The sequence below is a fragment of the Balaenoptera musculus genome, chromosome 12, assembly GCF_009873245.2.
Source record: "Balaenoptera musculus isolate JJ_BM4_2016_0621 chromosome 12, mBalMus1.pri.v3, whole genome shotgun sequence".
NCBI lineage: Eukaryota > Metazoa > Chordata > Mammalia > Artiodactyla > Balaenopteridae > Balaenoptera > Balaenoptera musculus.
Window position 1 is genome coordinate 67,842,282 of NC_045796.1, and position 27,043 is coordinate 67,869,324.

The following is a 27,043-nucleotide window of genomic DNA, read 5'->3' on the forward strand; positions in this document are numbered from 1 at the left end:
AGGGAAGAAAAGGGAGTTGATTCTGGATACAGAGTTTCCATTTTGCAAGATGCAAAGAGTTCTGGAGATGGATGGTAGTGATGGTTGCACAACAATGGGAATGTACCCAACATTACTGAACACTACACTTAAAAATATTTAAGATGGTAAATGTTACGTGCATTTTACCACAATTTTAAAAATACATTTAAAAAGAGGAGTGGAATATAAATGTAATGAATGCTGCAAAGGACTGGGTCCAAGGTACACATAAAGCAGCTCTGACCTGGGGGGGGTGGTGAAAAGTTTCACTAAATGCAGAGTGGGATGAATAGGAGTTTGCTGGGGAAGAAAAGAGGCAAAGAGAAGAGCATATGCAAAGTCCTTGTAAGGTGAGGGATCTTCATTCACTTGGGATGCTTTGTTAATTATGCACTAAGTACAAACATTTGTTTTCACCTGGTTATTTCTTTTTTTTTTAAAAAAAAAACTGAGACATAACTTACAAAGATTGCACAAATCTTAAATGAACAGCTCAGTAAATTTAGTACCAACACTTTGAATCAAATAACAGTCAAAAGGAGTATTGTCATGCTTCCTTTCCCCCTTCCTGGCCCTTTCCCTGGAGGCAGTGGTAGGGCAGGAGCTGAGGAGACATCACCAGGGAGCTGGTCCAGATGGAAGGAGAACAAAGAAATGCGGCAACTAAATGCAACCAGTGAACCTGAATTGGATCTTGGACCAGAAAGGGAAAAGACGTTGTTGGGACAGTTGGTGAAATTTGAATAGGATCTCTGGATTGGCGGGCAGCAATGCTGACTTCCTGATTTGGATGTTGCATTGTGTGTAGGACAGAGTTGTTACCTTTTGAAAATACCCTCTGATGTATTTAGGGGTTGATGGGCATCATGCTGAAACTTGCTTTCAAATATTCAGAAAAAGAATAATAATAATGGGTGTGTATGTGGATACCTATAGAAATAAGGGGTGGGGGAGAAAGAGAGCAAGAACACACAAGTGTGTCAAAATATTAACAATTGGGATATCTCGGGGGAGGTGATAACGGGAGTTCTGTGTATTAATCTTGCACGTTTCCCAAAAGTTTGAAATTATTTCCAAATAAGTTATTTTTCAAAGATATTCTCTATGATTGAAAGGAACCCACAGGTGAGGGTGAGGTCAAAAAGGAAGAGAAACATGTTGTCTATCACTGAATTTGAAACAGGAAAGTTTGAGAGAAAAGAATTTTTAGTGTTCCGTTTCTGCTCTCTCCAGACTGAAGTAGGCTATCCTGAAAATAACCCACCGGAGATTATAATACACTAATAAGCAAACATTCTGATTCAGTATCTGCTTTGGATCGCACGAATTGGTCATCAGATCTGGGAATCTGGGTCCCCTTCTCTGGATCACAGCCCAGCACAATCCCGAGACACTCCTAGACCAACCTTCACACCGCCCTTTCCAGCCTCAGAAAATGAAGGATGGAGGAAACCTACCAACAGGATTTGGCTGGCGATGACAGACCTGGGCAAAGCTGTAAATCCAGAGGGTGCTGAAGTGAAACTGGAACAAACACAGGGTCTCAGTGTTTTCATCCATCTGCAAAATCACCCGACACCCCATTTAAGTCTGGGCACGAGTCACCGGGTTTCCACACACACCTACCCTCTGAAGTGCTGTGAGGTGAGCGCCTAGGTGTGCGGTGCTGAGGGAGACTGCTTGTAGGAAGCATCTCCGGAAAATGGAGAGACAGACGAGGCCCAGAGCTCAGTCATCCACACAGGCACCGTGCCTGACGCATCCACGTGGGCGCAGGACAGCTGTGCTGACCAGCTCTCAGCTGTCACCAGCGTTCAGGTTGGATGCTCTTGTGTAGTTTATATCACATAAACAGGTTTATTTTTAAAAACAGACTAGAAACTATAAGTATAGTCATATATTTTTGGGGGAAACTGCTATAGAATTAGTGAACTCAGCTCTATGCCCCTCAAAAACTCAGAAGCTGGGTTGAGGAAAAAATTGTCAAGTTCGAGTACATTTGTATTAGAATAAAATCATCAAGGCTTTCTTTTCATAGTCATCCAAAAATTGTCAGATTACTTCTGTCTACAGCCAGACTTTTTCAAGGTTCTTAAGCAAAGATGTAATGATTGGTGAAAATAATCAGTTTATTGACCACAGCAGGCAGTTTCTCCCATAACTTTCTGATCTACCTTTCTTGATGTCATAACATCTCACTCCTTCCTAACACTCCAACACATGGACGCTTTGGTCAGACCAAAGTCCAGCCTCTGGGGATCCTTTTGTGTTGAATGTCCAGCCACTTTTCCTCCTCTGAATTCTTCCCAGCCTTGACGTTCAACTCAAATTCCACCTTCTTGGTGAAAACCTTCCTCGCTGTTTCAGCCCTCATAAATATTTTTTCCTCTTAACACCTACAACACTTAAGTTCTTATTAGAATTTAATTACACACATCTTGAATTTTATAACTTTTATTGGCTTTCTTTATTACAGAAGTCATACATTTATATTAGAGAAAAAAATTAAAAACCTGTTAAGCAAAAAGAAAAACCACTCATAAGCTCTTCATCTTGAGGGAACTACTTTAATACGGTCTGTATATATATCCTTCCACACTTTTTTCTATGGACGCTTAGACAATTTTTCCACTTTGGGGATAATACTGCTTTGCAATTTAAAAAAAATGTACTGGGCTTCCCTGGTGGCGCAGTGGTTGAGAATCTGCCTGCCAATGCAGGGGACACGGGTTCGAGCCCTGGTCTGGGAGGATCCCACATGCCACGGAGCAACTAGGCCTGTGAGCCGCAATTACTGAGCCTGCGCGTCTGGAGCCTGTGCTCCGCAACAAGAGAGGCCGCGATAGTGAGAGGCCCGCGCACCGCGATGAAGAGTGGCCCCCGCTCGCCACAACTAGAGAAAGCCCTCACACAGTAAATGAAGACCCAACACAGCCACAAATAAAAAAAAAAAAAGAGTACTAATAAAGCATTGAAATACCAGTATATGTACTTCTTCAACATCATTTTTGATGAACCCATGATATTCAATTTTATATATGAGCCACCACTTATTCAGCTAATTCTCTGCTGTAAGGCATTTAGATTTTTCTATTTTCTTTTTGCTATTATACCAAAACAATCTTTCTGAATAGTCAATTTTTTCAATAGTATAAATTCCAATAAATACAATTTCTATGTGAATAATTTTAAATATTAATTATGAGTAATACATGAAATAATTAATAAAAGTAATTAAATATAAAATCACTGCATTTGTCAATTGTTTAATTTATGTTAGCTTTGACTCCCCACCTAAATTTAAGTTCCTTAAGGATAAGATCCAGTGTTTTCTAATTTTTCATCTCTCATCGGCACAAGAAATATTCAATCGTGCATGAAGAAGAATTAATCTATTTCACTTAAATTTTATGTGGCATCAATTCTTCATGGTAATAGAAGATCTTGGGCTATGTTACCATAGATAATGATGTAAGAACATATTTTCTTCTTAAGGACTATTTCCAAAGTCCTTCTTAGGAACTGAGGTGATCTTGGGGGAGATAAAGATGGGATAAATAAGAGGGATGTGTTGTTAAAAAGCAAAAAGGCTGCCAGCCAAATTTAACAATAGCTAGAAGTAAAATTTCTGCATGATCCTAGTTACTCCGGAAAATTACAATGTTCTCTAGTCTGGAATACACTGATTATTTTTCAAAACTTGTATGAGATTTTATACAATGAGAAATAACTCTTCCTGGCAGTGGCATGTCCACAAAGACTCTAGCAGCAACCCTCAAACTTTGTGCTGCCCAGCAGTCCTGCTACATCGCCCTGCACTGGTTCACTTTTTCTCTCTCCTCCAACTCCTACATCCATCCCTCCTCCACCATCAGCTGATCTCCTCGCTTCTGAGTCCCCTAAGAAAACAGAATCACTCAGACAAGGACTCCCAGCATCTCCTACCACCCCATACCAGCATCCCTGAGCATCCCCACCTGAGCTGCCTTCCCTCCTCTTGTGGGGATGAACTGGCCCTACCTGACTCAAGTACTTCACTCCAAAAGTTATCCCCTCTCTCTTGGCTTCAACAGTTTCCCCTCTTGACTGGATTCTTCTCACCAACAAGCTCTAATTTCTCTCATTGCCCTCTACCCATGTCCCCATTTTGTCTTTAACAGCAAAGCTCCTCTAGAGAGTGGTCCATATCCATTGCCTCCACTTCCTCTCCTCCCAGTCTCTCTCAAATCCACTCCAGCCAGGGTTAGTCTCTACCACTTCCCTCCATCAAAGACACCAATGCCCTCAGATCATTAAAAAATCAATGGTATGTTCTCATCAGTAACACCCATCAGCAGCACTGATCCAACGGATTACCCCCTGCTTTTCGAGACATCCTATTTTACTTGGCTTCTAGGATGCTACACTCCCCTCTCCCCTTCTCTCTCACTGGGGCTGTTTCTCAGCTACCTTGGCCAGATCTTCATTTTCTTCATCTTCTGACCTATAAATGTTGGCATGCCCCAGGTCTCGTCCTCCGACCTCTTCTTTTCTTCACCCGTGCTAACAGATTCTCTATGCTGATGACACACAGGTATCCATCTCTAGTCTGGACCTCTCTCTTGAAGTCTCAATTCCCATGTTTAATTGTCTACTCGACGTTTTCACTTAGATGTCGACAGGCATCTGAAGTTTACTTTATCCAGATGCAAACACTTCAACCTCCCCCCATACCTGCTCCTCCTGTAGCCTTCTCCATCTCATGAAATGGAATCTCTGTTAATCAGCTATTTAGGCCAAAGTCTAGGATTTCCTCTGACTCCGCTTTCTCTCACATCCCACAGTTGAATTGTCAATAAATCCTATCTAGTTTACTTTGAATATATATCTAGATTTCATTTATAGCTATCATCGCAGTCCAAATTACCATCATCTCCCTCTTGGTCTATCTCAATAGCCTCCTAAGTGGTCTCTGTGCTCCCTCTCTTGTCCTCCCCTCGACTTAGCAAACGAAATGATCTTTTAGGAGTTGAGGCCAGGTCATGTTCTTTCTCTGCAGAAACCCCTGTAGATTTCACCTAAACTAGAACCTACTGGCTAGCCCTCTGGCATCATCTCCTGCTACTCTCCTTCTTGCTCTTCTGCATCAGGCACTGTGGCCCTTTTGGTGTCCCTGGAGCATGCCAAGTCCACTCTACCTCAGTCCACTCTACCTTTGCACCTGTTCTTCTCCGTATCTGAAAAGCTTTTCCCCAGGATAGCTGCAGAGCTCACCCCCTCACTTCACTCATATCTCTGCTCAAATGCCTCCTCATCAGGGACAACTTCTCTGACCCAATCACCCTGTCTAAGAATGGCCCCACCCCTGGCACTCCTGAGCTCCTATTTTATTTGATTTCACAGCACACTCTTCACCTCCAGATATTACAACATACAACCTGACATATATATACATATATATATATATAAATATATATACATATATATATATATAGTCAGTTCATTTTCTGTCTCCCTCCCCCATCCCATCTCATCACTAGAATGAGAATTCTGCATGCCAGCTTGTAAAACAGTGCCTGCCACATATAGGTGGCTCAATAATTTTTGAACAAAACACCACTCAAAGCTATCCAGATTTCACCAGTTTTCCCAGGTGTCACCTGTGTAGTACTGAGCTGAGGTTTTATGGTTCCGATACACTTGAAAACATCTGGTTTTGAAATCATAATCCTCAGTCATAATTCTGAGGAATTTGCCCAATGAGTAGAACTCAGTTTCTTCTTAACAGAACTTCCTTCAGTGCGTTGGCTCCTCCTGACTTTGGTACCCTCCCTCTAAAGATCTCACTCCGTTCTCTCTCATCTGATGTTAACTTTGTCCTGCTATGTCTCGTTTAAGGTACCACATTTCAAATTCTGCCTGAGAAAACGCATTATATCTTCTCAACATCCTCAAATCCTATAAGAGGGTGCTGGAGAGCAAAAAAATCAAAGACTTGGGAACTGCTCACTTCTTTCTTCTGTCTTCCTTTGCTCAGCTTTTTGTTTCCTGCATATTTTAATCTTTCCTATTTTATTTTATAAAATCAAGGAGATTTATAGGGATAAAGTTTACTGACTTCAATGTTATGGTACAAATTATTGTCCCTGGAAATCATATCCTGCCTTAGAAATGCATCACAGATGAAACCCATATTCTGGATCAGCACACACATCTAATTATGTAGGAAAAAGAAAAGTATATCAGGAAATGTTGAATGTTGCAGGCACGGGAAATAAATTGACCTCTACACAAGTTACCGCCATGAATATACAGAGGGAAGGACCTGCATCTGTTTCACATTGTAAAAGCCTGAAGTGCCCAGAGCAGCACTGCAAACCCAGGGAATGGCCGGCAAACGTTCACGACGGGAGTGCTAAGGCCATCCACAGCCTAACCTCTGCAGCAGTTCTGCTAAAAGAGTGTCCAGTTCTTGATTTACCATCCTAATTTCATGTAATTCTGAATATGCTTTACAGGCTTTAATTCAAATTACCCACTTCTAACTTTGAAAATGCAGTAACTAACTCCCTACCAGACTTCCAGCTCCTCAAAGGCAGAGATTTTGTCATACTGACAGCCACAGAGGCACATGATTGCACTACTGGACGTGACCTTAGAGATCAACTTGGCCTAGTTCAACCTCCTTGAATGACTAAATACTACAACCTATCATAGTTGCATTTGTTTTTTTCACCTCTAATTGCTGTCCCATTCCATATTTGAGAATTTCAAACTAAGAAAGCTCCAGTCTGAGTCTTTGGCAAATAGACTAACTGAAATGACCTAATAGCCTTTGTTGTATCCATCTGGGACCAGAAGCAAGGTGGCAAAATGGGCTTGTAGTATCCCCCTTCCACCCCCTCTCCACACCCCACGCTGATGCACCCAACTCCATTCACAGCTGGGCGGCCACGGCCTGTTTCAAGAGAAATGAATTTACTGGACCCTCATAGGGATCTTCTCAAGCCTGGCTCTTGTGAGAAAAACATTTCTTGGCCCTACAAAAACGCAAAAAGTTATCGCATTGACACTCACATGCTTACAAGAATGAGGAATGCAGAAACATCACTGTTCATAAGACTATAAGAAATGGTCCCGTCAAGGCAGATCACGCATCATCAGGATCCTCTGCGCTTGCCCTGAGGCCAGGCAGGGACCTCACAAGCAGGGTGTTTTGTCAAAGGGGGCACCAGACCCACAGCCAGGAGGCTGAGGACCCCTCCTACCTCTGAGACGTCTGTTCATCTGAAAACTGGAGATGCTGGCAGAGGAAAACTCCCAGTGTGGGTCTCCACCTACCCAACAAATCTCTGCAATGCTGTTAGAAAAATTACCTTGGCCTCTTCCGCTTCCTTTCGGCCATCGCTTAGCTTTCCACGCAGACGTTCAAAATGGGGCCTTTTAAAACTCTGCCCTCAAACGAAGGTGATTCAGAGCAACACTTTGGCTGATATCACAAGACTCCCAGGGCAGCGCTTCACTGCTTCCTCAGCATAGGCCAGTGCCATTTTACGGGGGGGAGGGGGGGAGGGGAATTTATGATCCTCCTCTCAGTTGAGCGAGCCAAAGTTTTATAATATTCATTAAAGATCAGCACCACATGTAATAATACGATACTGCCTGCACACAAGGGGCCCAAGTTATAGGTGTTCAGGGAACGTGGCAGAATTTCTTGGCCTCGACAGGCGTAAAGTGGCAGGCACCAGCACTACGCTAACACAACCTTCTTTTATTGCAAATGTTCCTTCAGTCGAAGTCCTAATTACTTTCTGTAAAACCCTTACCACCATCAAGCTTTCTTCCGACTGGGCAGCCACAGGATGGCCTTGAAGTGCAGCAGCAACACCCTGGCGGCCTCCCGAGCAGGCGGCAGGGGGGAGGTTGGAACCCATCAGTAGCTGAGGATTTGCAGCTGGGAGGTAGGCTTTTCAGCGAGCTTCGCGATTGCTCGCGCCCCTTCCAAAACCCTGGCGTGGGGACTTAGAGGCTCCCTCGGTGGGACAGGCCGAGGCCCTCCTGGAAAGGATTCAAACGTCAGTATCAGTGTTAGGTCAGAAGCTACTCTTCCTCGCCCCACCCCCTCCCAAGAGGGGGACCGGTCAGCTTCGAGGGGCCCGTGGAGCATCTTTTCCTGCCCCTCCTGGGAAACGCTAGGCAAACCCGGAATCCCAGGTCTCGAGGTCTGGCTCCCGTTCCTGGGTCTAGTGCCCTGGGCTCTGCCCCCCACCTCCCCAGGTGCCACACCAGCCCTCACCTCTCCCCCGACCTCAGTAGCCCCCAGCCCTGGCCTTTCAAGGCCCCTGCGAGTCGCGGGCAAGGCCGCACCGAGCCAGGCGGCCGACGGGACCGGAGCAAGAGGCCCTCCAGGCCGCGCGGACGCACAAAGCGGGGAGTGCGGCGGCGGCAGCGTGAGGCGCGCCCCCTCCCGCGAGCGGGCCGAGCGCGCGCCCGCCCCCCCCGTCCCCCGCCTCAGCCCCCGGAGCGCCATTCGCGGAGCGGCTTACGCTAGTCGCCGGGAGTACGGCGCCCCAGCGGCCGGGGAGGTGCGCTGCCCGGCTCCCGTAAAGTTATTGTGAATGGGGAGCGGGTGACGTCAGCGCCGAATGTCAACAATGTAGCGATTGAGAGTGTGGGCGTTCCGGGGAGAGCGGGAGCCGAGCGGCCCGGAGCAAACAGCGCCGAGCAGCCGCCGCCTCAGCAGCAGCAGCAGCGGCAGCAGTAGCGACCGTGCACGCCCGGGCTGCGGCCGCAGTAGCGCTAACGCGAGCGCCCGCCGCCGCCCTAGCCACCCCGCCTGCCCACTCTCGCTGCCGCCGGGCTCTCGCTTTCTCCACGGCCTCCCCTCGACCCTTCCCCTCCCCCTTCCCGGCACACTCGGGGGGCTGGGAACGTGCTGCCATGTGATGCGCGTCCTCTCCGCGAGCTTTCGGTGACCCCCCTCCCAGGCTGCGGGCCGGGAGGACGCGGGGAAGAGGAGGCGAAAAAGGACGCAAAGTTCTCTGACGAGGTGAGTCCCCGACCGCGGGTCCCGGGCCCCGGCGGCGGGCGGGGCGGCGGCGGGGCAAGTTGGCGGCGGGGGGAGCGGGCGCGCGGGGCAGGAGGGGAAGCGTGGGGAAGCGGCGCGGGAAGGGAGCCGCGGCCGCCGGGCGCGCAGCCGCCCGCCGAGCGCCCTGCCCGCTTTTATGGCATTTTCTAGGAACGGTAAGGGGGTGGAAGCCGAGACGGCGGACGCGCTGCGACGACTGTGCGCTCTCTCGCCTGGCTGTTTACGGCGGGCGAGGCGGCATTGTATTTTGCTCGCGTCGACGGGTGTTTTGGAACAGCAGGGGGAGGAGGAGCAGAGGGTAATAAGTCAGGCGTGGGGAGGGCGGGCTGGAGGGAGGCGCGCGTCCGCGCGAGCCGAAGCAGCTGTCAGACCCACGGCTCGCTCCCGGCCCCGCGAGGCCCGGGCGCCCCGGCCCCCAGCCCGCGCCCGCGGTGCCAGGCCGGGCGGCCTCCTCCCTGCCCGCGGCGTCCGCGCCCGGGGCTGCTCCGCGAAGCTTTGCGCTCGGCTGTCAGTCGCCGCCGGGTAGCTGGGACCACAGCGACTGGCGGGGCATCAAAGCCCAAGTTTAGGGTCCCGGGAAGAGGCAGGCTGCTGGCTCGCGGCGCAGACCTTGGGCTGCGCGCTGGGTGGAATCACTACTACCAATGACCGGGTTGTTGAAATGCGTCCCAGGGAGCTCAAGCCGAGGGGCACGTGCCTTCAGAGAGGGAAATCTTGCACCTTCCTCCCCCAAGATTCTGCATGAAATCAAAGTGCAACACACACCCTCCTCTCCCTGCCCACACTTCAGTCTGCAAGCCCCAGAAGCTCCACCTAGGAGAGGAGTTTATCCAGGGGACAACTCCCCACCTACCCCACGCCGAGTCTCCCTGTGGGGTCTCGCACTTTTCCTCCTCTCACTGGGTGGGTGCTCAGGAGCCGAGCGCCGATGGAGAGGGAGGCGGGCGGCGCTCCTGGGCTACCCCAGCTGCGAGAGGGGACTCGAGTGAGCATCTCGGCGACCTCCGTTTGGCCGAGGATTTGCAGGAACTCGGACCGTGAGAGGAAGCCTGCAGGGCCGGGTGTACGCGTGTGAAAGGGGCCGCGCACCCCTGGCTTCGGGGGTCGTGGGCGCGCAGGGTATCCCCAGCATCCTCTCGCGTGTAGGGGAGTTTGATAACTTGGGGGAAGTTCCTGCACAACCGCTGTCCGATGGTTTTGTCTGTGGCCCGAGAAGGAGCGCCTCGCAATTTGCCTGTCCGGTCACCGTCGTCGCCGCGACCCTTGGGCCCTGGGAAACAAGAGGGACGAGGGCGCCTCACCCCCGACTGAGCTGCACACTCCCGGCTGTCGGGCGGGCGGCGGGACGCGGCGTTCCTCGGTTTTCACCTTCAATGTCTAGTGCTGCAGTCTCTGACTCCCTGTGTAAATTTCATCTGTTGAGTGTGTTTAACTAAAATGGGTAATTACTTTAGATAAAAATCCTTTCCTGCCTAGTGCGAACCTTGGCGGAGATGATGCCTAATGAGATATTTTGCTTTTGTCTGTTTAGAGTAAAATTAGAGATGTTAACTCTGATAACGGTTTTCTCAGATCATTTAAATGTAGCATGTAGGAAAGGCATGTCGAGCTGCGAAGGCTCCGGCTGACATGAAAGAAGCCGAGCGGGAAGGGCTGCTCCTCCTTCGGTGGAGAGGCTCTTTTGGTAAGGCGGCGGCGTCTTGCTTAAAATGTGAGATTGCCTCCACCCTGGTGCTCCGGCAGCTCGCAGCTCGCAGCTCGCGAGCAAACGGCGTTTTTCCTTCTTCCAGGTAATAGTAAACGTGAGTCAAAATGACATCTTGTTACAATTAGCCTTTAGTCTGTAAGAGAGATTGCTAAATAAGTGTTGCGTTCAAACTGCTCCCGTGAAAGGTCTGTCAGCATTTCCATTATAAATTCAGGTTTTCAGGAGTTTATCATTTCACCCCAAAACTTTGAGTGGCTGAAATGTTTTTCCCTCCTAGTGTTCTGCCTTAAAAAATGCATTGATTGTCCACTTCCATCCTATTTGCTGTTCCTGAAACTTGAATAGCATTCAAATGGGGGTCCCAGAAATGGAAAACACAACCATGGAATAAAGTACTTTTGTTAGAACATACTTTATTTGCGCTGAATATTTTCATTTTGGATTTTGGAAGACATGACGTTTGCCACTTGGTAGTCATAAATGTGTTAATTCTTTTGGTGTCCGTCAGTTCTGCAGGTGGATTGAAATGTCAGTTCGTGTTGTATATGCCAGGATTACATGGAAGAACATTCTCATGTATGTGTGTGTCTGAGCTCATAGCTAAATTATATGCATGCCTGTTAGGTACCTGTCAGTTCTTTATATGTTGCATGTGAGGATCTTCCATAGAGGAGAAGAGGTAAGGCAGAAAGGGAGGGAGGGAGTCAGGGACACCCGCACCCCCCAGGTCACTTTTCAGTATTATCAGTGCCTGGAAGAGAGCCATTCTTTTGAGTTATGCCTTTGACTCAGTGTCCTCAGGCAAGTCCCTTCCAGCCACTCACCTCTGGCTGCAGTGTGAGGGGCTTAATTATTTGCAAACTACTCTGACATCCCTGGATGAAAGGCACTGCATGAATGCAAAGTATTGTTATTCTGATATGGAATTTAATGATCCATTACAGTTCATCAGGAAAATGCACTTTGCAGTGGTAGTCAGAAACGTTTCCACCTGATGGAGGGTAATAATAACCGCCTAAAAGTAGGTTCAGATTACAGATGAGACAATTAACTCTAGCCATGTGCTCTTCAATTTGTTGCAATTCATTTTGTGATCAAAGTGAGTCGCAGAGAGCCAGATGGTCAGGTTCACATTCACATCTCTCCTAGGCCAGCGCTTCACTTCTGAGCCCACTGTCTGCACAGCCAATGGGGACTTACTCATTAGCGCTTGTGAGCTGTTCCTCAGAATTTGTGATCGAGGCTCCTGTGATGCCAACAAAGGGCTCAGGCCAATCTGTATTGTTGGGAGCAGTTTAATTTTACTTGGATTAACTCATGCTTAGTGTCTCTGGTATGGATCCAGCCTTAACAAGGGAGGAGAGAGATCCTAGTGGCTGTCTAGCTCAGCAGGGCTGGGCTCCACTGCTCTACTTTTTGTATACCTCAGATTTCAGGGGGTACAGCGTCTGGCTTCTTGTAAATGTTGGCTTATACTCAGTTAAATAAATACCCTCCCTGTCTGGCTGAGGGGTTGCGGAGCAGGACCAGTTTCGTGGGCATGTGACCTGCACTGTTGCACAGGGCCCCTTCCCCCTCTCAGAAGGACGTCACACGTGGTTAATCTTCTGCTGTTGTCTTCTTGAGAGCCTTAATAATTCTTGAACATGGGCCCTTCATTTTCATTTCTCGCTGGTCTCCGTGAGGAGGGGGCACGACGTGGAGTGGCAGGCAACCACTACTATGTCTCAGTTCCTTGTCGTCGACTGTTGCCAGGCAGGAATGGGTGGGAATACTGGCTTTGTGTCGCCACATCTTCTGATTTTTCCGAGGGAGGCTGGATATCAGGGGTTTTAATGTGGAATCCGCTAATTTTTAAATATTCACTCAAACATTTTCTAAATGCTGGGTGGGAACATTGTAAGTGCCAGAGCTGGCCTGCAGGCTGCCTGGCTTCCACTGCTGAGTGAGCTAAAACATCTTATTGTTTAATATTTCTGTATTTGGCGATTTTCTAAAGGCCTGGCACATAGGAGACGGTTTGTGAGTCTCCACCAAGTGAATGGTTAACAGCGGTCAGGAAAACTGAAAAATGCAAGAAAAACAGAACTCTAAATCAAACGAAATCAACACTGAGTCCCACTCAGGGATCGATAGCTTTCTTTTTAACAGAGAATACAACGTGAAAGTCCAAATAATTAATATCAAGGACACCGTATAATCCTCTGCAGGTAAATAATCCATTGCTTTTGGGTCACCTGCCCTCTATGTAGTTGTTATTGACCAAATGGGGTAATATGCCTGTTTAATGCCTAAGGGCTCCTCCATGAGAATTTGACATTTGTGAACACCCACTAAAACAATAGCTGTGATTTATCGAATGTTCACCATGTGCCAGAAACAGTGCTAACTGCTTTCCCTGCACATGACCTTGTTAACTCCTCAAGGCAACCCTATGAAGCAGGCATTGTGCCCATTCTACAGAAGAGGAAGGTTCTCGTTGGAAAGAATTTCATCAGAATGCAGTGTGTGTTGTCCTGACTGTCTAAAGGTTATTTCCCTGTCCTATATACACAATCCAGCCCTGAGTCAATGACTGGGCGTGGGGTAGGGGTCATAGCATACAGAGAACCCAGTTCCTACCCTCACGTACAAGGAACAGGGAACAATGCAATATGCAACATATCTGTCAAAATCTGCGATTCAGACAGCAAACACCGCATCTGCTTCCCTGTCTCCTCCTTTCCTTGTTGGGATGTTGAAGAGGCCCCAGTGACATATGACCCTGTCAGAGGCACTAGCAGTTCAGAAGTCAGGGCTGCTTGCAAAAATTGGCGTTACTCTGGAAAAGAAAATAAGAAGCTTTTGGCAGAGCTGAAGCCGAGTTAGGGAAAGCAGCACCAAGGCCTTGGGAATGACAGAAAATCACTCCTGTATTGTCGATGACAGCGTATAACCCATTCCTATTCCATTTTTAAATTTTATGTAAATATTTACAAATTGTTCAAGTCCAAACTGAAACCTGCTGTGAATTAAACATTTTGTAAACTCAGATTGCCCAGAATATTACTCATCTTTTTTGGTCTGGGATGATATTTAATAGAAAAGTAGTTCTTCCTTTGTTAATTCAAGGTTTTTACTTTTTTTCCCTTTTTTTCTTTTTGTTAGGTTCAAATGTCAGTTCCCCTAAAACTGAAACTTACTCTTACCATCAGTATGCTACTCAGCTTCCCTAAAGCTGGAAGTCTCCTTAAAACCACCAGGATGTCCTTTTCAAGGACCATTTCTTTTCTAAAGAATATGGAAATTGAACCTTGTCCTACTAATGGCACTACTTCAAAAACCAGGCAGGAATGTTGCCTTTGTTTTTCCTTGAGCTATTTTTTTTCCAAAATAATAAATCTCCCCAATCTGAAAGCATTTCACGTGCTTGTTCATCCTAGTCATTGGAATTACAGCCAAAATGTCTCTCAGTCTTCCCCAGTGACCTCATAATCACCACTTCTCCAGCATATTCCCCTGGTTAACTTCTCTTTTGCTCCTCAGCCTGATAATAAATTGGCCTTTGGTTCTGAGCTGTGTCATTTGCCTCCCTGACCTCTTCGTTCCTCTCCTGGTGGCGGTAGGACACGGCGCTGATGCCGCTGCTAGCGGCTCCCTCTCCTGCTCGTGTCAGCTCTCATCTCCTCCTTTCCCAAGCATTGAAATACTCCCCTTTCCAGTCCTCCCATACTTCTCGTGATTGTCTCCATTTGTTTCTGAGCCTGCAGCTGGCATGTGGACAAACTCCAGGTTAGTCGCAGAGGGAAACTTTTTGAGTTTCCAAGTCCATTGTCAAGTTTAGTCTTGCGCCATCCTTTTGTCTCTCCCCTGCGATTGCTTCAGGAGTTTCCTCCGGACTCTTCACAAGTCTACTCCAGAGAAGGCTTAGCTTGGACTTTCACTTTGGAGTTTAAAGCTGGGAGAGCCTAGCGTGTTTACTCCCGTTCTTTTAAGTAGGGAAACAAGGTGAAGGTGCCGCTCAGGAAGTTTGCTTAGTCTCCTAGTACCAACAGATTATCGGCAGGTTTTATTTTCCTGTATTCTCCTGAGCAACAGGAGCTCGTGGATGCCATAAAATGGGCCAAGTGTCCAGAAATGCCAGCCTTTAGAGGCAAGTGCCTCATTCATTCACTAAACAAATGTGTATCTCTTACGTGGCAGGCGCAGTGCTAGGTGATCATGGTGCTAGCGGAGAGCAAAGCCAGTCCTGGCCCTAACCCCCGTGAAGCACCCCATCTGGTAGGAGGGATGGCATTTATCAGACAGCCACAGATAACTTATTGCAAGTTCTGTGAAGGAAAGGTATTTTATGCACTGGAGAATGTACTGGGGAATGTGACCTGGTTGGGAGGTTGGAGCTGCCCTCCCTGAGGAATTGTGGAGTGAGCTACCATTAGGGCCTGTCTGAAACTGGAGGCTAGCTCTCCCAAACCTATGAATTTGCTCCTGTCTGTGGCCCTTTGGAGTATTGCATAAACCATGCTATAACCCGTGGAGTCATTTTGGCAAATAATGGTTCCTGTATACAGAGTCCAGAATTGATTTATTTACCTGTGTCTTTAGAACCTGATAAAAACAGAATTGTTAATTGCCAAGAATACTGTTCGCTTCTATACTTGGAAAAAAATGCAAGTTAGCATTCTTATTTTGGACACATTGAGGGTCGTTTTGACAATATTTGAATGATTAGAAGCTACCCAGCCGTGCCCTCCCAGTTGGCTGATGTGTGTGGGCCCGGGGCGAGGGTCTCTAGTGAAAATGTGAGTCCAACTTATCGGAAGCCCCTGCCTACCCGAGAGTGGGAGGGTCTCCAGCCTCTGCAGACCGAGGATGATTATATAGACCATTCTTAGTACAATTTAGGAGTGTGGACAGTGTCTATTTAAAACAAATTGACTTTAGTGTATGCTGAAACTCCTCTATTTTCTTTTTCTCTGATGGTAGCTAACCTGTGTTGGGAGCCTTCTATGTGTGTTACTGATATTAACTCATTTAATCCATATAACCACCTAGAGGCAGGTGTGATCATTAGAAGGTGAGGCACAGATGTCATCCAGCTAATGAGTAGCTGAGCTGGGATTGGACACTAGGTGTCTGATGCTAGAACTTGTTCTCTTAACCACTGTGCTATTCTGCGCCCCCTTTCCCTTTTTGCTCTCTGCCAGGTCTCAGAAGTGGAAATATAGGCCATCTCACTCTGAAATACTGGATATGTTATTGACATCTATCTGAAAGATAAAATTGAAAAATAATTTCTCAGTGAACCTGAGTGAATGTTGTCTTTCATCTGACTCACTTTCTAAGAATTGCATTCCTCACTTCTAAGTGTCCATCTGGGGATCAGAGCATTGAAGTGATGACATGTAAAGACAAAGGAAGAACTAGACACAAAACATGAATCCCATGACTCTGGTCCCAGGGTTTTCCTGTAACTCATGCTCCTACCCTCTTGTTATGTGAATAATTTGTTTATAGCTTTCTTCCTTCCTTCCTTTCTTTCTTTTTGGATGAGGAAGGAAAAGGTGTAGGAAACCATTCCTATAATAGGTAGATTATTCTACTGAGGAGGAAGAATTTCATTCAGAACCAATTCCATTAGAGTTCCTAATTAGAAATATTAGCTGCTAGTAACAGATAAAAGCAGGTAACCTTTGCTCTCATTCTAGTCAATTTCAGGAAGAGATTATCTTGCCAGATTAGCATGTTGCAACCTTCAACAGGAGATTTGAATGGTTTTAAAGGACTCCGCTAGGCAGTTGGTTTGGCAGTGACCCTGATTACCCCGGGTTTGCAGGGTCACTGTTTAGAACGCTGACTCAGCTCTGTCCTGGGCTGGACGTCCAAGTTGTCATCTTTAGTCAAGCGGCATTATCTTTGGCGCTGCTGGAACATTAAGCATATGCTTGAAGCTTAATTTGGGAAATGATCAAGCGTATGAATGTACTGTGCTTATTTTTCAGTATTTAGTTCAAATTTTGGAGATGGCTAAATGGGGAGATGCTTAGTGTGTCACTGTTGGAGGTTTTAAGTGATTAAAAAAATCAAGCAGATGAGTGCATAAAGATTTCTATGCAAACAATGATGAGCTTAAATTAAAGCTGCTGATTTAGTATGAGAATTACTTGCATTGATTTGTAGAACATCTATATAGGTTCAAGCTTCCATATTATGCAAATGAATGAGCCCTGAAGAGTCAAACTGTGAAAAAAAAATGAAATTAACTATAAAAGACATTATTACCCATTCAGCAAGAGGAAAATGTAGACATACTTAGCATTAACCCTTACTTTTCACATATCTCCTTGGGAAGATCTGCATCAGGGTGACGGTCCTTGCTGCAATTGTAAAGAAACCAGCAAGGCTCACTCTCAGTTCTCCCAGTGGCCGCTTTCTGCCCTGACTTCTTCACTCTGTGCTTTGCTGCCTTTAGGCCACCCAATGCCCTTAACCAGTCCCCGCCTTCCCTTTCAAAACCAATCTCAGAAAAGGATTTTTATGAAAACCATATTACTAGGGTATAAGTAACTGAGCATACCTACTGCATTAGTTCTTTCTGAAGCATCAGCTTATTAATAGGAGACAGAGCCAAAGAAGTAAAACCCTAGAGATGGGACTAGTAGAATTTCATACACTGGTAGGTACCCTGGTGATGGGAGGGAATTCCTGAGTGAAGAGAGGGCTCTTTATAAACCCAACCCTGGAGACAGAGAATATAGACAAGCAGATTAGAGCATATAAACCACTGTAATATTGAAAATACGAAGGGCAAACCTAAGTGTCCATTGACAGATGAATGGATAAAGAAGATGTGGCACATATATACAATGGAATATTACTCAGCCATAAACAGAAACGAAATCGAGTTATTTGTAGTGAGGTGGATGGACTTAGAGTCTGTCGTACAGAGTGAAGTAAGTCAGAAAGAGAAAAACAAATACTGTATGCTAACACATATATATATGGAATCTAAAAAAAAAAATTTAAAAAAAAAAGGTTTTGAAGAACCTAGGGGCAGGACAGGGATAAAGACACAGACATAGAGAATGGACTTGAGGACATGGGGAGGGGGAAGGGTAAGCTAGGACGAAGTGAGAGAGTGGCATGGACATATACACACTACCAAATGTAAAATAGATAGCTAGTGGGAAGCAGCCGCATAGCACAGGGAGATCAGCTCGGTGCTTTGTGTCCACCTAGAGGGGTGGGGTAGGGAGGGTGGGAGGGAGACGCAAGAGGGAGGAGATATGGGGATATATGTATACATATAGCTGATTCACTTTGTTATACAGCAGAAACTAACACACCATTGTAAAGCAATTATACTCCAATAAAGATGTTAAAAAAATATGAAGGGCAGGTAATTTTTAATGTGATAATATGTTTGCCAGCGAGCATCACCTTTGTCTTGCCAGATACTGGATCTGATCGCATAAACCCGGGTAACGAGATGGTATGTTATTTGACATTTAAACAGAGCTTCAGGGGAAAACCACTTGGTGTATGATTAGGAATTTTTGTCGGTTAGTCAGTAGCAGTGAACCCGAAATACTCTATTATCCTTAAATGTTGAATTTTAAAAGAAAAAAAGAAAAAAAGAGCAATGGATTTTACTTATCTGCCTCCCCAGCCTACAGTTTTATTATAAAAATTGAGTTAAGTCTATTTCAAAATTGGCATGCCCCGTGCGTTTAGCATGGTTGGTGGTGACATCTGGACATTTGGAGAAGTTGATTGATTAATGAAGCCATGCTTCTTTTATATAGAAGTGCTGCAGGCTGAATACCCAGCTGTGAAGAGTCTGAACTGCCCTCCATTCTACCCCTCCCCGACGCAGACGCCTCCAGCAACCATGCTATGTTGAGTTGATGGCGCCATCTAGCGCCAGTCTATGGAAATGTCCTGCTGGACTCTTACCTTTCATTCTTCCTTTGAGGTCGGATCTCTGAGCAGCTGGGTGACGAGTTTCCCCCCTTCTCTCGGAGTACACTGTCTAGTTTTTTTTTTTTTCTCCCTAATTCCTACTTTTCCTCTGCCTTCTGTTTAGTTATGCCTCTGTGCCTTCCTCGCTCCCTGACTCCATTTCTTTCTGTTCCCCTCTCCCTGGTAGCCCCTCTTTGTAGCCCTTCTTCCTTTCTTTTTTTTTCTTCCAACTCTTGATCAACTTTTTGGAGCATACAAAACAAAACAAACAGTACTCACAACTGTAAAGATTTTTCTAATGATATGTTATGCCAAAGTAAGAGAACGTCATGCATTTTAAAGTGAAATTAACCATTTAAATCATGCTTAGAGAACCAGGGTGAAACTAGACAGAGTCCAAAAAGTCTCATCTAGAAGACTGTCCGCCATCTTCCTCTAATTAGACGTTTCTTCAAACAGTCAATCAAGAGTTTTTAATTGGCTTTGGAAGAACTACAGTTATAGTATTATTTTCTCTTTTTAAACTATAAATGTAACCTCTCACTCATATTTTAAATTTGAGACAGCCTTCATGGAATATTCTGAACATAGCGTTGTTTCTATGGGAAAATGTGTTCTGAGTTCCAGACAACCCATTTTCCTCTAGATTTTTGGCTCCGGTATTAAGTGAGAGAAGGGAGATGAAAGATGGATAGGACTCAGTCTGAGATGTGATTACACCAGAACGTTTGTGGGATCTGAGTTTGTGTTCAGGTTTAATCTCCCACATCAAACAATAAATTTTAAGTTTCCACTTATGTTAAGCATCTCGATATTGTGGGTTTGAAAGTAAGTCCCCTCTGAAAAACAGGAACTGTGCTTGTCTGTTACCAGTTTTTGTGGTCGATAGGGTAACTATTTTGATTTTTTTCAGAAGGGAGGAAAAGCAGTTAAATCCAGTTAAAATTAAAACCGGTTAAAATTAACTGGCTCGTGAGATTTGAACGCAGCTGTTCCACACATCACATCACGGAGAGCGAGTTGTTTATTACCAGTCTTCATTATTATCAGTTGTGACTACTGCTTTTTGAGCGGCGGCATAGATTGTGTCTATTTGGGGTTTAACCTTGGAAAACAGGAACTGCGAGGGAAGAGAGGTTCCTCCTGTTGGCCGATTTGCATGTACCTTGTTTTTGTTTTGGCCGGGTAGGTGTGTGCACCTCCTGCCTGCGCGAGTCATTCAGCATGTCAGCAGTTTCCTACCAGCAGCGAGTGCTGACTCATGCAGCTGTTACAGCCCTCAGCTGGCCCCTCTGTAATCTGCCCACAGCACCAGCGCTGCCTTGGAGAGCACCTCGGCCACTTAGCTGCTGGGAGGCTATTTTCAGATCTGTGGTCACTGCCGACCTTGGTTCCCAGGTAGAAAACTGGGCATATTTCTGCCTTGGCCGAGACTGCATAAGCATCACAGCGTTTCTGGGAAGCCCCCAAGAAAACCGATTTTTACTTCCTTTTAATTTTCTGGGACTCTTTTGGGGCCAGGGGAAGGGGGATGAGAGTAAAGGGAAGGGACTGTGCTGTTATTTCCTCCGAAGCACCAGAAGGAACCTTCCTGAACCGTTGACTTAGGCTTTCCTGGTGTAAGCCGGACCTGACCCACTTCTCCCTGCACGAGTAAGGAACGTGTGCCCGGAGCAGGGCAGCGGGCAGGGGGGTGCTCAGCGGCCAGCCCCACTTTGTTTTGTGTGGTTCAAGTCCTTAAGTAATGACAGATTTTGTTTATATCTGTTGCATGCTATTAAGGTTAAAAAAAAAAACAAAACCCAAAACCCCAAACCTGACCTTGGGTCATCTTAAAGCTGGCATGTGTTTTCAGAAATGGTTTCACTGTTTGTTTTTGGAGTTCAGTTCTGCTTATTTTCATCGGAAAGTGAAAATGTTACTTTTTTGAGGTTTATAAATAAACTTCCTTTTGCAGATACACGTTTATCAGAGCATCCTAAACTATCTTGAGAAGGATGATTAAAGTTAGATCAGCTGGGGAAAGGAAAGCTTTGCACTCCCTTGTGGAGTTCGCCTCCTTTTTTTTTTTTTTTTTGGCTTCAATAAGCATGCTGAAGCTGCTTTGACCAGTAATAAAGAAAAAGCCAAGCCACAGTGACTGTGTGTAACATGATGTTGATGGAAGTTCTTGGTTTCCGCCGATACAAATGACTCATCAGTATCAATAGAATTGTGACTTCTAATAATAACACAGTGCAAGACCTTCAAAACATGTGGTTTTAGCCCTAGCTGTTAGTGAAAGGTTGGAAAATATTAGTTTGAGCTTTTTTTTTCCTGATCTCTTGATTTCACCCAAGTATAAAGTTGTTTTTTGTAGGTGTGACGATCACACTATTGTTTTTTCATCTTACTGTTTTTAGTTTCGTTATGACCAAGTCGCCAAACTCAGATCATTTCATCGTTTAGAAATCTGTGCAGTAAGCATCTCCTGTCGGGGCTGTGTTTTGAGGGAAATGTGGCTGAAAAGCAAAATCCTCCCTGAACAGAGAAAGGAAAAAACTGGTCCAGACTCTGGTCGGCCAAGCTGCCCGCCTCCTACACAGCGTCTATTGTGGTGGGCTGTGGGACCGCTGACTAGCCTATTGCCATGTGAGTCATTGTCAGAGGATTCCAAGAGGAAGGGTCACAGAAAATGCGAGTCAGAGGAAACAGCCGAGTGGAGAAGGAGCAGTTATCACAGGAAGGAGGGTGCTGCCCCGTTTCCACGGCTGCAGGGCTGCCCAGAAACCCTTGAGCATCACAGGGAATTTAGGTGTGTGTTTGTATGTTGCAGCCTATCTATCTACTTGCATCTCTGTGTGGGAGCATTCTTGTTTTGTTGTTTTGTTTTGGTTTGTTTTGCCTGCAGTTTGGTCAGACAAACAGCGATCACTCTCTTAGCTCTGTACTGCAGAGGTCTTACCCAAGAGCCTTTCCTTTTTACATTCTGTAGTGAAAGCAACTGAATTTCCAGACTATGAGACTAGCATCTGCATTTACATTTATAGTTATTTTCATTCTAAACACTTCATCTTTAGAAATGTTCCATCACTTGTCTCCTAGCTACTAGAGCCAGTGGCCTTTGTGCCTTGCTTGCTACATCAGCCTTGATCTGGGATATACATGCTTTATAAAGAGAAGTGCAAAATAAGAACGTTATTAGTTGAAATTTTGTGTCGGTCTTGCCTCTTTCACACTTCCTTTTAGATGGATCTTTTTGTTGTTGTTTTCTGCCATCTTCTCAGCATTTTTGATTTTTAATACTTATACTTCCCTGTTACTCTTTTTACCCTGGTGTCTTGCTAGCTGGTAGAGTTTCCTTTCTGGGCCTCTTGTTCTTTCTCTCTCTTGGCAAGTTTTGCATTTCTTTCTCTGTGTGAACACTCATCTCTTCTCATTTGCTCTCGTAGATTCTTTTTGCTCCTGCCTACATGCCCACACCCGTTCTCACATCATTCTTGGACAGACCCAGGCATGTTGCACACATATGCACGCACTCTATATACATATATGTAACACCCATGTGAACACACGTGCACCGACATGGTTCCCCTCCCTGACCCTGGCCTCTTGCTCATGGAGGCCCTGCAGTGGCCTCGGGTCCTCCTGTTGCCATCCCTGCCCGCAGCTGGTTTCTGGGAGGGGTCTTTCAGGCGAGAAGAAAATTGGAAGGGGAGCCTGAACTGGCTTCCCACCTGTGTCTAAGAACGCATCCTGGGAAGGAGGCTGGATTCTGAGGAACCAGGAAAAAACCCAAGGGAGGCCCCAGCTTCGGAAGCCAGGGAGGAAGTAGGCCTGGACTCAGGGAAATCTGCAAAGGAGGACAAGACGTTGAGATGGCTCTGCCACCAGCCTGGAGTTGGAGAATCCCCATGGGGTCAGAGATGCATCAGGATGGGGTGGGGTGACTGGGGAGACTTAGGGGGAGGAGGAGGCTGAGAACTCAGGGTGTGAAAGAGGGTAGGGATCTTCGAATTGCCTTCTTGCTGTTAAAATGCTCGTACAGCCTGGTAGGTCTGGGGGAATGGGAAGGAGATCCCGGGGGACACACAGTCTTCCCTTGTGGCCTTGAGCTGTCTCCTGCCCCCATCAGAGAGGCCTTCCCTGACCCTGTGGAGTGGGGGGAACCATCCTCCTTCCCAGGCACCCCAAGCCCACTCCTCTCCTTCCTTTTCTCCATAGCTTTTATCACCCTCTGGCCTCCTGTATGTACTGCTTGCTTGTCCATCTGTCTCCCTCACTATGAAATCAGCTCCGGGACTCAGGGGCCCTTGTCTCCTTTGGTCACTGTGGAAGTCCAAGGGCCTGGAAAAGTGTCTGGCCCTAAGGGGCTGCTCATTAAACACGTATTTGTTGAATGAATGAATGGACTTACTTACTGTCCCTTAAAAATCACCTATGGCTTCTTGCCCACTGAACACGTCCAAAGTCCTCAGCAGAGCCTGTAAAGCTCCTTATAACCTGTTCCCATGCTACCATTTCAGATATATTTTTCATCAGTGTTTTCTTCTCACTCAACTTCTGTTAAATGTCCTTCGAACTGGTTTATGTTTTTATTTTGTACAGTTTCCTAATGTATGAGTTATACATGTTGGCTCTGAAGTTCTCCTAATTTGTCCTAAACTTTCTTCTTGCACAAATCAAGAATTACTTTAATTTGTCCTAAACTTTCTTCTTGCACAAATCAAGAATTACTTTAATTTGTCCTAAACTTTCTTCTTGCGCAAATCAAGAATTACTTTAATTTGTCCTAAACTTTCTTCTTGTACAAATCAAGAATTACTTATCGAGGGGCTTACTCTTTGCAGCAAACTCTGTTAGGCCCAGGATGTGGTGTGTGAAATACAGTCCCAGTCTGTAGGGAAGTTACATTTCATCTTGGAGGTGACATATATAAGCATGAAGCATTTGAAGTACAGTGCACGGCAGGATGTGATCAAGGGCCAGGATGAATAGTAGAGGTAAGTGTGGTGGGTGTTGGGAGAAAAGAGAGCTGGCAAAGATTGGACGACAGGAAAGCCTTAAAAGGAGGAGTTGGATCTGTATATGTCCTCGAAATATTGTGGGATTTGCTGAAATGGTCCAAATTCCCAAGTTGATATCCTTCGAGATTTTATAGATGTCAGGTTCATCAGCTTTATTGTTCCATATCAGTCATTGTCAGTATACTGTCCTTTTCTTGACCACTCCCAAATTAGACCTTCTTAAGATATAATTAATGAAGAGATATGAAGGATTCTAAGTGCAGCCCTAGGAAATTCTTCTGTAATAGTACAAAAAGTTTAAAATGTGTGAGGAGGCCTTCACTTCTGTTGTTTGAAAAAATTGTGAATAGAACTTCCGTTCATTAAAACATGAAGAGTGAGAAAACAAGCCCAAAGTGGTTGATTGATATTTGTGGGACATTTATGGTACTGGTCCAGCATATGTAAAGAACACATGAATCAATAAGAAAAAGCCAGACAACCCAATAGAAAAATGATGCTGTACATTCATATGCTTAAACAAGCACTTCACAAAAGAAACCCAGACAGCTAGTTTAATAATCAAACATATGCAAGTTAAAATCGTAGTAATATACCATACCCTCTGGATTGGCAGACATTTACATACCTGATGTACCATGTGTTGGTAAGGATGTGGAGGGATGGGAGTTCTTATAGATAGTTGGTAGAAGTATAACTTGATACAATTACATTGGAAAACAGTTTATTACCTAACCAGGTTCAACCTGTTACTAACTTACAATCTAGCAATCTTACTCCTAGATAATACATTTAGGAAAAAGTCTTACTCATGTGCTTCAAGAAACACTGACAAGAATGTTCAAAGAAACATTGCTTATAAGAGCAAAAACTGGAAACAACCCAAATACTCATCAACATCATATTGAATCAACTGGTTTTGCTGTACTTAGGCACTGGGATACTCTTTGGCCATGAAAGAAAAGAGCCAATAACACCACATACAGGAGGGTGTGGAGAGATGTGCTGAAGAGCAAGGATTCTGCCTGGGTTCAAAATCCAGGTCTGCCACTTAATTTTGTGACCTTGGGCAAGTTTCTTAACCTCACGGCAGGTCAGTTTCCTCATCTGTATGCTGGGGAAAATGATAGTGTCTACCTGATAGTGTTGTTAGGAAGATTAAATGAGTTAATATTTTTGACATGCTTAGGAGAGTGACTGGCATATAGTAAGTTCTGTGTAAGTGTCTGTTAAACAAAAATGCATGAACCACTATGGATGAATCTTAAAAACATAATGTCCAATGAAAGAAGACACAGAAGAATATGTACAGAATGATTCCATTTATGTAAAGTTCAGAAGCATGCAAAACTAAGTAGATTGTTTAGGGATGTATATATAGATGTTAAAACTGTAAAGAAAATTAAGGGAATGATTGCCACCCAAAAAGATCAGCGTAGTGGTTACCTCTAGAGGTGATGGAGTGGGATAGGGTGGGGAAGGAACTCTTTGGGGGCTTCCAAGGTCCTCAAAATGTTTTACTTTCCAGCCTGAAAAGTGGTCCCAATGATGTTCTTTTTTATAATTATTTTTTAACAGTGTGTGGGTTTTTTGCATATGTGTATACATATTACGTATTAGATAATAAATTTGAAATGGATTTTGTGAGTTGTTCTTTCCTGAAAATATTTCTCATTTGATTTGTTATTTTTAAATTACCTCAGAAAATGCCAAGCCAAAAGTAGCAAGATGACATTTAACAGGAATAAATGTAAATTCCTACATTTGGGTTAAAAAAAAATAACCTGTTCAGGTACAGAATTTGCACATCTGCTTGGTACCAGTTTCTCTACAAGATTGTGAGCTGCCAGTGCAGTGTGGTCTTTGGTGCTTACAGACGGTGAGACTTGCATAGAGCCAGTTTAAGTGAACCGTGCCATTTAGATGGGGCAATGCAGTGGTCTTGCTCAACTATTCCCAGGCCTGGCTGTCCCATGTAGGGAATACTGTGCCCCGTCCCAAGGGACTATTTTAAGGAAGATGTTGACCATGGAGGGAGCATCCTCTGTGATCAGGATGTTAGGGATCTGGAAACTGATCACTTCTAAGAGTAGCCAAGGAAGTGGGGAAGTTTACCTTGGAAAAAAGGAGATGTAGGGAGAGAAAGGGTGTCTCTCTTCCATCATTAGAAGAGGAAGCCAACTTTCTTTGTTGCTCCACAAGTCAGATCCCTGCAGCGTCTACCGGTGCAGGAAGTTTTCAGGTCCTGGTGGCTGGAGATGCCCAAGCAAAAGCTGTGGGGTCTCCTTTAGGCTTGACTGGAGCCTCGGTACCCGACGTGTGGTTCCTGGACCAGTAGCATGGGCATCACCCAGAGCTTGTTAGAATGCAGAACCTCAGGCCCACTCCACATTTATGGACTCACAATCAGCATTTTATCAGAATCTCTCTGGGGACTCACTTACACATTAAAGTTTGAGAGGCACTGGGCTCAATGTTTCTAAGGTCCTTCTTCATAATTCTTAAGATTCAGTGATTTTATTTAGTAAACTATAAACTCAACTGAAAATTACCAGTTCATAGGTGACATTATCAATTTAAAACGCCTGACTATAGTTAATAATACCGTATTCTATATTTGAAGGTTACTAAGAGAGTAGATTTTAAAACTACTCGTCGTAAGAAAAAATAAATTTGTAATTATGTGTGGTGATGGATGTTAACTGGACTTACTTGGGTGATCATTTCACAATATATTGTCACTATGTTGTAGACCTGAAACAAATGTAATGTTATATGTCAATTATATCTCAATTTTTAAAAAGTAAAAAAAAAATCTTAGTATGTTATGTATACATAAAGCAAAACAAATTTTCGTTGCTGAATTAGTTTGAAATTGATGTGTCCATTTTTCCCCTAAAGTAAAAGTTAGGTTGCTTGTGAACTGGGGCAGCTTATAGCAATTAAAACGTAATATAATGGTGATTTTTTTCTTTTTAATATATAAGATGAGATTCTTATTTTAAAATTATGTTAATTTCTTCAAATTTTTTTCTTCTGTATTCTTTAAAATTTCCAGAGTGGATTAAGGTTCTGAGTACCTGTTAAGAATACTCAAAAGAGACATTTAAATAATAAAAGCATCTCATAATGGATTGATTTTATATTTAGCCTTTTTTTTTTTTTTTTTTTTTTTTTTGCTTGTACATATTCCATATTTTGACCTTATAGGAACCTTTGAAGTCTGAGTATTTTACAGTGATTCTCCACAGTGCCCCTTATCTTTTAGATTCTAGATCTGATATCAGGCAAGTAAAATAG

At 44.8% G+C, this 27,043-nt stretch overlaps 1 protein-coding gene across 2 annotated transcripts in view; it reads left to right on the forward strand.

The window, feature by feature from the left end:
* The first annotated feature begins 8,684 nt into the window (after positions 1–8,684).
* BACH2 (BTB domain and CNC homolog 2) overlaps positions 8,685–27,043 on the forward strand; it is a 355,721-nt gene continuing 337,362 nt past the window's right edge. Inside the window, exon 1 of one of the 2 annotated variants that reach the window (XM_036871014.1) lies at positions 8,685–9,049. The gene's annotated coding sequence lies outside the window, so the exon portion shown is untranslated. The remainder of the gene's footprint in view (positions 9,050–27,043) is intronic. The other variant, XM_036871015.1, reaches the window with a different exon arrangement.